The sequence below is a fragment of the Desmodus rotundus genome, chromosome 5 (genome assembly GCF_022682495.2).
Source record: "Desmodus rotundus isolate HL8 chromosome 5, HLdesRot8A.1, whole genome shotgun sequence".
NCBI lineage: Eukaryota > Metazoa > Chordata > Mammalia > Chiroptera > Phyllostomidae > Desmodus > Desmodus rotundus.
The window spans coordinates 71,294,629-71,307,669 of record NC_071391.1 but is presented as its reverse complement, the minus strand read 5'-3'; the positions used below and the strand labels follow the sequence as shown (position 1 = coordinate 71,307,669).

The 13,041-nt window shown below is 41.5% G+C and overlaps 1 protein-coding gene across 2 annotated transcripts in view; it reads left to right on the top strand.

The window, feature by feature from the left end:
• Nucleotides 1-13,041, top strand: part of AMOTL1 (angiomotin like 1) — a 147,470-nt gene that overhangs the window by 6,643 nt on the left and 127,786 nt on the right. The window lies entirely within an intron of this gene.

Here is a 13,041-nt window from a genome sequence, read left to right as displayed (position 1 = left end):
CAGATTCTCACGCTGGGCCGGGAAACCTAATCTGACCTTGGTTTCAGTGCCTGTTCTAAGAGTAGCGTAACAAGCACACCAGTGAAGCACGTACAGGTGGTTCCCTTTGGGTTGAGACTCTCTTGCCCCATCTGCCTTCCTAAAGATTGGCTTTGTGTTTCAGGTAGAACCTTATAGGGTCTCATGACAAAAGTTGATGTGCAGAAAAGCAGCATCCTGAGAGCCTTTATTTGCTCATTCACTGGCGTAATTGCTTCCCCTGCCTGAGTATAGCAGGAGACAAAGGGGCCCCAGCTTCCTGTCCAGACGTGCAGGCAGGCGCCTTGTGTAAACAATGGCTGTCCTGCTGTGTGGGGCAGAAGTGTGCAAACATGTCTTTGTGCCTGTCCTAAGCGCCAAGAAAATAAGCATGAGTTTTGGGGGTGGGGGGAGGTGCATGTATGTTTGTGTGCAGGTAGACATGTGGTCCTCGGAACCACTAAACTTTCCTTGCGCCACTTTCAGTGGGTTATATGAGTCAGTGTTGCTGATTGAATCGTACATGTCTTATTAGCTTTGGAAGGCTCAATAAAGACATCCTGGTTATGACGGAGGTGCCTGCAGGGTGATAAATGGCTTTTGGACAGAGTTTAACCACTGTGAAGTGAAAACACTGAGACCTGCAAAATCCTTTTATTACTAGACACAGAACCCTACTACACATAGTATCCAGTTCATTCATCCATAACCTCTGAAGGGTGCAAGAACCTCATTAGATAAGAGATGCTTGTTTTGTTATAAATACAATTGTATGCTGTCTGCCAGCACCCACTGGCATGTTCACCTCAAACTTGGTTCACCAGAATTCATCCTTACCTGAAATCTGCTTCCCCTCCTGTGTTCCTAGCTCAGTGAAAAGCATCCGGCTGTCCATAACAGATTTCTGGGCTTTACTCTTACCCCTCTTTTGTCCTCACATTCCCACATCTAGTCTGGCAACACATCCAGCAGATTCTGCCTCCATATTATCTCTCAAATCCGTCCCTTCTCTCACTTCCATGGCTAGTTTCCTCATCCAATAAGCACGTATCGTCTTCTTCCAGGCTCATGAAACTGCCCATTCAGTCTCCCTCTCTTTAGTCTTGCCTTCCTGGTACAGCCAGATGATTCTACAATGATCGATCGGCACCTGCACAATCCAGTCATTCACTAGTCTGGTGATTCTGTCTTTTTAATATTATTCAGAACTTTTCATGCCTCTCCATTCCACCACCACCACCGTGGTCCAACCCACCAACGCTCTTTGCCTTAGTTATTTCAATAACTGACCTTCCTGCTCCCAGGCTCACTCCCTTCCTAATATATTTTAACCTTCTTCCCAAGCTTTTAAAGGACATTTATTTTATAAGAGCAGAACTTGAAACACTCTCTGGGATTTAGAAGCATCAGCATTGTTATGATTCTTGTAGATACTTGAAGGACAGAAGCAGAGAGAATAGGGGAAGATGGCAGGGGGCTGTGTTGCCGTGGGAAGGTGGCCTGAAGAATGTATAAAGCTCAGGCCTTGGAGCCATCCGGGTCTACATTTGAATCCCAGTTCCTCCACTCCTAGTGTGGCCTTGACAAGGCAGTGGAACCTTCTTGAGACACATTTTCCTAAACTGTGAAGTGGAAATAATAATGCCTACTTCACTCAGTGAATGTAAGAGTTAAATGAGAACATGTAGGGAAGGCTCTGAAACACAGCAATTAAGAATTTTTAGTTCCTTTCCTTCTTTCCTTCCCTTTTAAGGCTTATGCTCTCTAACCGTTGTTTATCTCGTAAGTACCTCTGTGTATGTGTGTGTGTGATTATCTGTTTCTGACATGGTAGGAAGAAGGAGTGGCAAAGAAATACTGGGGTGACTAAAAAGTCCATTTAGTTCTTTTTGTAAAATAAAAGACATTTTTTCATTTTCACCAATAACTTTATTGATTTGGATATTTTGAGTATGTCTGCTATCTCCTGCTATTGGCTTCTAGTGGGTAGAGGCCAGGGTGCTGCAAAACATCTTCCAATACACAAGACAGCCCCACAGCAAAGGATTATTTGGCCAAAATGTCAACAGTACCAAGAAACTCTGCAAACCACTTTTGACACAGCTGATCAGTCACGGCACCTTCTCCATATACTGCACAAGTGTTTATTTCTTTTTTGCATTTCAGTTGCATTTTTACCTTTCTTGAAATAATAGAACATAATACACCAAAAATGTTAAATATTTTCTTCTATCTTAAATATTAAAATGGTTATACAAAAATTCACCAATTTTGGTAAGCTTTTTTTTTAAATGCACACTGATATGACAGCTGCACAATACAATCTAGCAAAATTGTTTCAAATAAAGTTAAAAACAAGCAAGCACTACTAGAGCCATCGTTCAGGAAAATCTAAATGAACTTTTTGGCCAGCCCAAAATGTGAGAACTCTCTTAAGGAATTTGCAGTTTACTCAGAGAAGTAAAGCAAACCTAAAGAGTATAAAAGCACGTATAGAACGGGAATTCTGCAGTGGTCACGTGTACAGTGCCAGCTGAGTACATAAGCAGGGAGGACTTGGATAAACAGACCTGTGAATACCCGCAGACAGAGTGCAAATAGATCTATATCAAGCAATTTTTAGATTTAGGATTTTTGAGGACTTAAAATTCATTAACCTCTCTGATGTTGAAATAAAACCTCCCTGAAAGCTTTATACTTTTAGAGTGATGTAAGGATACAGATTAGTGTTTTAGTGATTTTACTCATTCACTCATTTACCAAGTATTTATTGAGTACCTACTCTGTACCATGTCCTCTATTATACAATTTCTTTGCTACTCTTCCTTGGGACATGGACGGTAGTTCTCTTCCTCTGGAATTGGGGCTAGCTTTAGGAACTTGTTTGCCCAATGAATAAGAAGAAAGTGACACCCATGGCTAGGTTCTAAGAAGCTGTGCGTCTTTCTCTTGGGCTTCTTGGCCCACTCACTCTAGGGGAAGCCAAGCACCATGTAAACTCATGGCAACCTGGTTCTCTGGCGGGAAAGGAAAAAGCCTTGATTTGCAATGTTTGCCCATTTTCATGGTGAAAATACTCCCTTGCACCATGACCGATTTCAAGCTGCAAAGCAACAGCACTGAATGCAGAGGTGGAAAGAAGTACACAGAATCAGCTCCTACATGTTGGAACAAGCCAGTCCCAGGGCATGACTACTAATTCCTCTGAGACCACCAGGCTGTGAGAAACCCCAGGATAGCTAGGTGGAGAGGCTCCACACAGACAAGCCCAACCTGCCCCAGAATTTTCAACCATTCACATTTAGGCTCCAGGGAAGAAGCCTTCAGAGGACTCCAGGCCCAGCCACTGACTTCAGCTGTATGAGAGGCTCTGAGTGGGAACTGCTCAGTCAGCCCAGTCAGCCCATTCAGCCCACAGAACCCTGAGAGATAACAACGTGTGTTATCTGTTTGGAGGTAGTTACGCAACAATAGATTATTGGAATGAAGTGGTAGTCTTGTTTACTCAGAGGCAAGTCTAGATCAGAATCCCAGAGGGTGTGGAGGAGTAGGGAGTCCTTTGTTTTTGTATATTCTCAGGCCTTAAATCACTAAGGAAGAAAATGTTTTAATTTTAAAAGCCTGAGAAAGAGATTCGATTATTATACTAATTTGTTTTATCCTTATGACTAAATCAGTGAAAACAAAATCTCTTACACACAGACACACACTCTCTCTCATGCTTTTTTCTCACCATCCACCTCCATCACCTACCCACTAACTATTCACCCAAAGCTTTGCAGGAAGATCTCCCTCGCCTGCTCTTTTCACCCTGCTCCGTCTTCCACATGGAATGTGTTAGGGAAAGCAGACAGAGCAGAAAGAATAAGAAGTCACCTAAGTGTCCAGAGCCCTGAGGTGTGGTGGGAAGCAACTGAGACCTCTGTGAAAGGGCAGCAAAGAGGAGGATCTGAAACAAGCTTTAGGGAAGACACGTGGATTAGTGGTTAGGGCATGAATTTAGAAATCAGATGACTGGGTGCCAATCTGGATTCTGACATTTTCTAGTTGGCTGACCTTGGAGGGTATCTAGACATCTCTCTCCTCACTTGCTTCAACTTTAAAATCTGGATAACAATGCCATCTCACAAAGTTCTCATGGAGGTTAACCGAGATGATATTTGCGGAGTGCTAAGCATAGCGCCTAATATTGTACACCGTGCTGAATACACAGCAGTTGCCAGTAGGAGCAGTGCTAGCGTCGGTGTCTCACGGGCGACGCTGTTGTCACCCATTCCAAAGCCACAGGCTCCCAGCAGGGCCAGAGCTCCAACTGATCACACTATAGGTGCCCAACACATGTTCAATAAGCACTTAATTCAACGAAATATCTATATTCTGAATATTTATTCTACAGCCATATTTCTCTTGTTTGTCTCCCAAACATATTTCCAAATGCTTAAAAGGCATACATGTGCACTATTTCCCCTATATGTTAAATAATAAGAACTAAGACCATGTTTTCCAATTTCTTATAAGTCTTCTTCTTACCTTCTACTGTGTAGCAGGTAGTTGAGTAGTTTAGTGATCAATACATATTAACTATTATTATTTTTAAAATTCTATTTAAGGGAAAATTAAAGTTGGGTGGCTTTTTTGGAAGCTTGAGCCCAGGGTGGTCCAGAAATGTCAGGTTTGCCCATTTACACATGCCATCACTTTGGTACAGCCGAGACAAAGGATAGCAGAGTTCTTGAGAGCAAAATGTGTTGTTTTCTGTATAATAGAGACTTAGAAGTGAAACTGATGGATCAAAGGACATATTAGGGAATATGCCAAATTACCACTTTAAAAGTTATGTCAATTTATTTTTCTACCAAAGTGTGTGAAAACCCATTTCTTCAAAAATCACCATCTCTTGATATTAATCAATGTTTTGAAGCATTTAGATTAATAAAACGTTTTGATTAATAAATATTCATCGATAGAACCCCCGACAGCCTCATTCCCTACAGGTACGAAACTATTGTAGTTTCTTGTGTACCCTTCCAAAATTGTCTATACTTATGCAAATATATATGTATATATATGTGTATATATACACACATATGTATACTGAGGAGTGAGACTTTTTACTGTGGATCACTCTCTATTTTGTATGTATGCTTTAAAAAACAAATATGCAATTCTTTTGTAATTAAAAAAATAGTATATAAATTTTCTGCTAGAAGCCCAAGGCTGTAACAAGGGCATATTCTGGGTATCAATGTTTCTCAATTTCAATTGTGGCTACACATTCGATTTACTTGGGGAGCTCTTAAGAAATGCAGATGGCCAGGGCCCTGCCCTCAGAGACTCTAATTCCAGATGTCTGGGAGAAGGCCTGGGCACCCGCAGGTTTTAAATGTACCTCAGGAAGCTCTAACGTGCAGTCACAGTTGAGAACCACTGTTACAGACGATGTGAAGCTTAAAAGAGTCCCCAGAGGGCCACTGTGATGAGGTCTTTTGAGAGTAATTTTTTAGGAATGCAACCCAAAGTAATCCATCATTTTCCTGTCAGGCGCAGTGTGGGCATGAGACTGAGTGCAAACCAAATCCAGAGGTGGGGGGGGTGAAGACCTTCCCTCAAAACGTGTGCTCAAGCTTCCATCTCTGTGGCAGGCCTTTTTGCTGAACGGCACAGGCTCCCTCAGAACATAAGGGGTTCTTGTAAACTAGTCATGACCATAAGCACACAGGAATCTCATGGAAAACCAGAAACAGGAAAAAATCTGTTCCTCAGGAACCCAGAAATGTGGCTGGCATTGGAAGGTTCCAACAGAGCTCCAGGAGCCAGGATTATTTAGACACCTTCCCACTGGAGCCTTTTACAATTCTCTCATCTGGAGAAGTGCTTTATTAAAATCGAGTGGCTTTCAGAAGGCTGATCTGGAAAACAGATTGAAGCAGAACCAGCAGAAGCCTGAGGGTTGACTGGAAACCCATATAATTATTGCTGTTTCTGTTCTGTGTGTCTTCTTCAGTCGCTTCTCCCCATCCACAGACTGACTTGGCCTCTATATTCCTGACAGAGGCTCTGATTGCCTGGTCCTCATGGTCTGTCTCTGAATGGGTGGGATTTTCCACACCAAGTGATTACATGAATGGATGCAATCGTTCGCAGAGCCACATGCCTACTCTTGGTCAGCAGGGCCAGAGAGGTGGTGGGGAGAAGTGGGTGCAACAAACTGCCTTGGGATTGTAGGAGGCAGTCTCCCTTAGAATGGGAGAGTGGACACTACGTCCACCATGATTAAACTGTCCAGCCAGCCACTGAGTCAGCCCTCTGTGAGTGTTACAATGGAGGATAGTTTGCAATGGGGTATGAAACTGACTAAATTCACGCAAAGATGCTAAACGAAAACCTGTCAGGAATGTATAGATGTCCCTTGCATGTTAAACATCTCCAGAGGTCTTTTCTGGCTCTATGAATTCGGGCTTTTAAAGAGTGTTAACAGCCCAGGAGGTCAGGAGAATGGACTTCATTTTCCCTTGGGATTGGTTCTGCACCAAGTGGTTATTGAGAACTGGAGGTATGGCTCCTACAAAATTACAAGTGCTGTGAGTGAAAGTACACACTGGGTTTTAAAACATTGGTGTGGCCCTGGCTGGTTAGCTCAGTTGCTTAGAGCATCATCCCCATACACCAAGGCTGCAGGTTCCATCTCGGGTGAGGGCACATGCAAGAAGCAACCAATGAATGCATTGATAAATGGAACAACAAATTGATGTTTCTCTTTCTCTCTCTCTTTCTCTTCCTTTCTCTTTAAAATCAATCAATCAATCAATAAAGCATTGGTATGAAAAAAATCTAACATTCTCATTACTGATTTTTATTGTAGGTTGATTAAATGTCAAAATACTATTTTGGATATAGTAGATTAAATAAAATATATTATTAAAATTACTTTTAATCTATTAAAATTCACCTGTATTACCTTTTATTAATTTAGAAAAATTTACAATTATTCATGGGGCCCATATTATCTTTCCAATGGACAGCTGGGTTGCACGGTGACTCTGATATTCCCCTCACACAGGTGGAGCTGTAAAGGTCTGTGTGTGAACACCAGCCCTGTGCTGGGGGGGCCCTGTCAATAGCCTATTCTTGGCTCATAATTAGAGCTGTGGCAGTTTATCTTATTTTGGCTCTTTGTATCTTTGCCTCATAGGCTGCAGCCCAATTCCTTTTCTCAAATAGAACCACTTAATCCTCTCCTGTGGTTTCCCAACATCCCCCACCCTGGCAGCCTTGTTTATGGCTCTGCCTCAGCAAGTCCTCACACAACTTTTCACTGCCTCTTTGCCTCTGCCACTCTTTCCTGCCTAGTTTTCCCTCTTCCTTCCTATTTTGAGCAAAAATTTGAGCAAATTTTTCATGCTTCAATCTTACCCACTCTTCATAGGTTGTTTCCCAGGGAAATGTGTTTGAGCCAGCAGCCGTCCTTTGGGGAAAAATGGCTGTTTCCTAATGCCTCGTCACATTTCGTCCTGTTTCCCCATGGGATGACGTTTGCTGATGGGACTGTCACTTCCAGGGCTGTATGTACTTTAAGAGTTAATAATGATGATAATAAAAACAACTGCTATTGCCATTTATTGAATTTTATTACTGGCCAGGGTCTATAGTAGATTTTTGCATTTAATCCTTATATCAATCCCACAAAAGCGTATCCTATGATCCCTTGTTACAGGTAGGCTCAGAAACATTATATACCTTGCTCACAGATCACCGCTAGGAAATGGTGGACCTGGGATTTAAACCTAGTTCTGTCCCCAAAGTCCTTGCTCTTACCCACTACATTTACACTGCCTCCCACATGCTGTGTCGCCAAGCGATATCTATAAGTAAATTTGCTGAGTGACAACAGTGCTACGCATTTTGCACTGTTTTGAAGATTCTCCAGTTGACATTTGATACTCACAACACTCTGTTAATGATGGAATAAAGGACTTTGTGAGCCCTATTTCACACACTAGAAAAGCTGAGCTTCAGAGAGATGAAGTGATTTGTTCGTGGTTACTAAGTTAAGAAATGATCCCATACCAGGTAAGAACCTAGTTTTTTTAAAATATATATTTACTAATCTTTTTTCCTTTCTCATCCATGTATACTTGGGCATTGTGCTGCTTGGATGGCAGAATATGGTGACAAGCCTTTGGTTATAATTGTTGATTTAACCCTGAGTTATATGAAGAGTTTGCAGATACAAACTCAGTTGAGTTTCTCAGCCATAGGAATGTCAGTTTCATTCATTCAACAAGCATCGTCTGATCCCAAGTCTCCCAGGCACTGTGTGGAAAGAAAAGGGTGAATAAGATATGACTTTGTCCTGAGGAAACCACCTTCTAGTGGACAAGACAATCACTTTGTAAAGAGAACATTACTATCCAATGTGAAAGAAGTGTCTGAATGGAATATAGAAAGCTCTGAGAAGCACAACAGGGGAAGGAAACTCTGCCTGGAAAAGTTTCATGGTGGATCTGAGCTTGGTCTCAATGGATTAACTTGGGAATGAAAAGCCTACATTACTGAGAATTCTGCAAAGAACCTCATAATTTTATAACTTCACTAGGTTTCCTAAAAATATGCTATTGCCACAACTTTTTAGAGGGTAGTAGTATAAATTATTTACTGGAATACTGGAAATATTAACATCAATAAATCCCACAGTAGCTTCACATGTACTCTGCCAGTTGGATAAGTGAATTTCAAATAATGGTCTTCAAGTTACTCAAATGTTCCAATTCTACAACGTTGCTAAGAATTCTTCAAAATAAATAAGAAACCCAGAATAAGCATGTCAACTTTCTAAACATCAGCCATTTCAGACAGAAAAAGACTCTACAGCTCTGGCATTTTGTGTCCTTTTATTTACTTAAGGAGGTGTTTTTTTCAAAGTGGATACTTAGAGTGTTCTACTCTTCTCTTCCAGCCAAGCTTAAGAGTTTCGTATTGTAAGTGCCGCTGAATTTTATCACTTGAATATTAAGACCCAGACATATACTGTGACATGTTTGGACTATTTGGAGCTGGAAGGAAAAGAGCCTTCCAAGTTTAGAAATTGAAATTTATCAGAGCCAAACCCTTGAGGCAGTCCAAGGAGAGACTGCCCTGAGTTCTACTGTGGTCTGCTAGGTCACTGATGATTGGGTTTTTCTGTTAGCTCATACCAGGCTACACCTAGTACAATGGACTGAATGTGTGTGTCTCCTCAAAATCTGGAAGTTGAACTCCTAACTCGTACTGTGATGGTAGTAGGAGGTGGAGCCTTTGGCAGGTAATTAGGTCTTGAGAGGAGGGTGGCTCATGAATGGGATTAGTGCCTTTATAAAAGGGACCCTGGAGAACTCTCTGACTCTCCTTCTTTGATGTGAGGATGCAAGGAGAAGCCAGTAGTCTACAATCCAAAGAGAGTTCTGGCCAGAACTTGACTGTGATAGCACCCTAATCTTGGACTTTCCAGCCTCAAGAATTGTGAGAAATAAGTTTCTGTTGTTTATAAGCCACCCAATCTATGGTACTGTGCTATAGCATTCCAAATGGACCAAGACACCTAGAGCCTAGATAATGTAGATTTTAGCTAGAAATTCTCATTTGAGAAGGAAGATCCCATCATGTGACCTCTTCTCTCTTATGCTTCAATTTAGACGTTTGGTTTGTTTTCTGGGTGTGGCAAGATATATTTACACCCTGTGTTCATCAAGATGGAACGTTCCTTCTGATCCCTGACTTACAGCAGAAAGTCCATATCTGGAAGGCTTGGAGAGCATCAGAACTGGGGTCAAATCTCAATATTGATGGAGGGGTCACCCACCTTCAAGCAGCCTTTGAAGAACAGAACAAGGGGCAGGATGTCCTAGAACAGTTCAGCACCACTGAAAATTGTTGGTGAATATCCATATTTTGTTGAGAATTTAAAAATGAATTGCTTGACACAAGTGTTCACAAATACAATAGGCTGCCCGTGGAGAAGGTGAGCTCCTTCTCGCTGTACTATCAATATTTAAGTGTAGGCTGGCTGGGTATGTAGGGGAGTCATGCATAATTCAAGGGTTGGACTAAAGGCCCTAAGCACCCATCCAACTTCCAGATTCTATTATGTGCATGTCCTTGCTTTACCTTCTGTATGTTTCATGCCTGCACTTACTACATTGTTCTGTAATGTTATATCCAGATATGTGTCTCCCATGCAAGGCTGAAAACTCCTTGAAGGAGGAGCAATATTTATCCTTTTATATCCCAAGCACTTAGGACAGTGACTAGTAGGTAGGAGACACTAAGTAAATATTTATCAAATAAATGAGTAAATTCATTTTGTATATCTCTCTACATTTATGTATATCTCAATTTATAATATAAGTTATCAGGAAATGGACTTGCTTGCGGTGAGGCGTTCATAGTTTTAGAACGCGCGGTTGCTTGCATACCTGAATGTTGGCATACGCCTTTCGACTCCGCAAACATGCCTTTCCTCGGTAATTAATTCCTCCTCTACAGATGGAGCTATATCATGGCAGTTGAGGCAGAATCAAAGCGTAGCCACACTTTGTCTGCATTTGTGTTCCTAAATCAAGCCCCCTCTGTCAGAAATGCCCCTGGAGGTGTTGGTTAGAGGTTGAGGGGGAACTCAGCTGCATTTGGTTGGCAGGTGTCTGCTGTGTTGTTGCATCCCAAGCTTTGGGAGGGAGGCAGGTGTATGAGGAGGTCCTAGTGGCATTCTGGGCAGAGGAGCAGGTGTGCAATCTGAAGTGGGAGCATAGGTGGGCGAATCTCAGCAAGTTAGACTGGCTGAGAAGGTCAGAATGAGGTCAGGAAGCAGAGGCAGATAAGGTGCAGTTTTAGGTGGAGAAATTTCCAAAGAAGTAGAGAAGGAGGGTGGAGTTGCAAAAAGAATACTTTCCAAATGGACACGTTAAACGGAGATATGCTCCTATATTCATTTATTCAATAAATATACAATGAGTGCTTACCTTGTGACAACTACTGTATAAATGCTAGGGATGTAAATAAGTAGGATCTCTGCTCTCAAGTACATAAACTATGGACTAAACTCTAGACATATATTCACAGACAATTGCAGTATAATGTGATACATGCTGTAATGGGGTAAGCACAGGGAAGTCTGGGGAACACGTGACCAAATCTAAGAGGAGAGATGTGAATGGTAAATTGTAGTTAGCACCATGAGGCAGGAAGAACAATCTTGCCAGAGCCCCAGGAATTGCTGAATATACAAAAGACCAAATGGGGGAACTTACTCAAGGATTGCAAACACTTCGCTATTGTTGGACTTTAGATGCCATGTTCAGTGGTCCAGACTGTCTCCTGGAAACGATGAATCATTGGAATATTTTAACCAAGAAGTGATGTGAACATATTTGTGCTTTAAAAATATTACTACAGCAAGGTGTGGAGAATGAGTTGAAAGAAAAGGAGACCAAAGCTACAAAGACTGAAGTCTTTGTAGGATCTTAGCAAGAGATGATGGTGGCTGAACTAAGGCTGAGGCAATGCAAACAGAAAGAAGACGATGCATTCTCGAAACATTTTAAAGTTAGAACAGACAACACGTGGTAATTGATTGGATGTGAGTTGTAATCAAGCAAACAAGGATGGCCAGTTTCTGGCTCAGGCAGCCCAGTGGATGGTTCGCTCTAGAGGCACTCTGAAAAGAGAGGAAGATGTATTAGTTTAAGTTTTCATCATCAGAGAGCCATGGAGCTAAACTTCCTTAAGTTCACTGACCCAAATGAGTTCACATCACTCTCTCAGAGTAGACAGGACTCTTTTGGTAACTCAATGGTATCTAATATCTGACTAAGGTCCTTATCCACTGGTTATAATCATTTATCCACCCATCCAGTCAGCCAATATTTATTAAATGTCAATATGTATTCATAACATTCCAGTACTCCATAGATCCCAGTGTCCAACTATGCAGGTGTTTTAGTTCTTCTCTCTCCCTCTTTGTCCCCCACTTTCTGCTCTTTATTTTGTTTTTCTGCTTTATTGAGTTAAATTTGACCAATAGTATTTTAAGATATTTAAAGTGTACATCATGATGATTTGATATATGTCTGCATTGGGAGATGCTTCCTCCCATCTACTTGACACATCCATCACTTCACTTATTTATATTCTTTTTGTAAAAACATTTAAGCTCTACTCTCTTAAGAAATTTCAGTTATATAATACAATGTAATCAACTATAGTCACCATATTATACACTAGCTCTTCAGTATGTATTTATTTTATAGCCAAACATTTGCACACTTTTACCACCCTCTCCCTATTTCCCCTACATCCCTACCCCTGGTAACCACTTTTCTACTCTCTGTTTCTATGAGTTTTATTTCTTTCTCTTTAGAGACCATGTATAAGTGATACCATGTAGTATTTCCCTCTTTCCATATAGCTGATTTCACTTAGCATAATGTCCTCCAGGTCCATCTATGTTGTCCCAAATAGCAGGATTTCCTTCTTTCTCGTGCATGAACAATATTCCATTGCACACGTGTGTGTTTGTAAATGTAACATCTTAGCCACTCACCTGTTAACAAGACACTTAGGTTATTATCTCCATATGCTGGCTACTGGGAATAATGCTGCAATGAACGTGGGAGTACAGACATCTCTTCAAAAAAGTGCTTCTCAAAGTCAGAATTACAACTGGAAGTTTTCTATCGGCTTTTGTGCTCACGCCGCCCCACCTTACCCTACCTGCATAGCTGGAGCTGCCACGTGCTGCTTCAGAGTAAGGTATTTCCTCACTTCCTATTCCTATGGTTGCATTAATTTTTTCTCTTCCACACCTTCTTCATGGACTTAGTTATTGAGAGATTTTGACTTAACAATTTAAACACACTATAGAAAACCCCAGACACCTTGTTTTACATTGGCCAGTGGCCTGGAAAATATTTCCCAGGCTCCAGAGTTTCATGGGCAACTCTGGGGCTCCCTGTGAGCGAAGCGATTGATAGTGCTAGAGATCCAGTAACA